Below are 1,321 nucleotides of genomic sequence, written 5' to 3'. Positions count from 1 at the left end.
CTGATTGGTCAATAAATAAGACACTGAATGGCCAGTGGCCAGGCAGGAAGTAGGTGGGACAAGGAGAGAGGAGAATTCTGGGAAGCAGAAGGCTGAGGCGGAGAGACACTGCCAGCCGCAGCCATGACCAGCAGCATGTGAAGACGCCGGTAAGCCACCAGCCACGTGGCAAGGTATAGATTTATGGAAATAGATTAATTTAAGCTATAAGAACAGTTAGCAAGAAGCCTGCCACGGCCATACAGTTTGTAAGCAATATAAGTCTCTGTGTTTACTTGGTTGGGTCTGAGCGGCTGTGGGACTGGTGGGTGACAAAAGATTTGTCCGGACTGTGGGCAAGGCAGGAAAACTCTAGCTACAGCCACTCTATTAGACATAGAAGTCAGGCAATGGTAGCACATGCCTGTAATCCTATCATTTGGGAGGCAGGGATCTGTCTGGATCTCTGTGAGTTCAAGATCACACTGGGAACAGAGCCAGTCATGGTGGCACATGCCTTAAATTCCAACACTAGTTAACCATAAAGTTCTGTAGGTCTGTATAGACAGACAGGAAATGACATTGCTGGGCAGGAAGAGGAAGTGATATAGCTGGACAGAGAGAGCAAATGAGATAGCAGAACAGAAAGACATATAGTCATAGGTATACAGGAAGTAGGTCTTTTGGGAAGCTGAGGTGTTGGTGAGGTGAAGTTAGCTTGTGGCTTTTCCTATTTCTCTGATCTTTCAAGTTTTACCCCAATATCTGGCTCTGGGTTTTTTATTATAAGACTGTTTAGCAATTTGTCTACACCTAAACATCTGGCAAAATATTTGCAAATCATCATAAAAATCTGAAAGAAAGAAATGAAGACTATCTTTAGAAAGCACTTGCTTATTTGAGAGGCAGAGACAGGTGGATCTCTGAGTTTGAGGCCAGCCTGGTCTACAGAGTTCCAGGACAGCTAGGGCAACCCTGTCTCAAAAAAACCCAACCAACCAAACAACTAAACAAACAAACAAACAAACAGCTGAAGCTGAGCTACATAAAGATGCCAATGGTACAATGGTACCATAATCACTCATTCTTTATAGCAGAGAACTGAGCTTCTCACAATAGGCTGGGACAAATACCAGCTCTTCTCTGACATGATAAAACATAAAAAAACACCCAGAGTTTAAAACTAGAATAATGCTTGATTTAAACTATGTTGCTGTTTCCAGTTCCCTATCTTAAGCAGCATTAAGGCTACAAGAGGAAGAAATGTCACAGTAGGTATTATGATGTCAGACATTCTAGAACCTCTGAACTCTGCTTCTAGACTACTAGAGTTGCTGTTGCC

The sequence above is a fragment of the Peromyscus leucopus genome, chromosome X, assembly GCF_004664715.2.
Source record: "Peromyscus leucopus breed LL Stock chromosome X, UCI_PerLeu_2.1, whole genome shotgun sequence".
In the NCBI taxonomy this organism is placed as follows: domain Eukaryota; kingdom Metazoa; phylum Chordata; class Mammalia; order Rodentia; family Cricetidae; genus Peromyscus; species Peromyscus leucopus.
The sequence above is the reverse complement of the archived record's forward strand: the minus strand, read 5'-3'. Positions refer to the sequence as shown.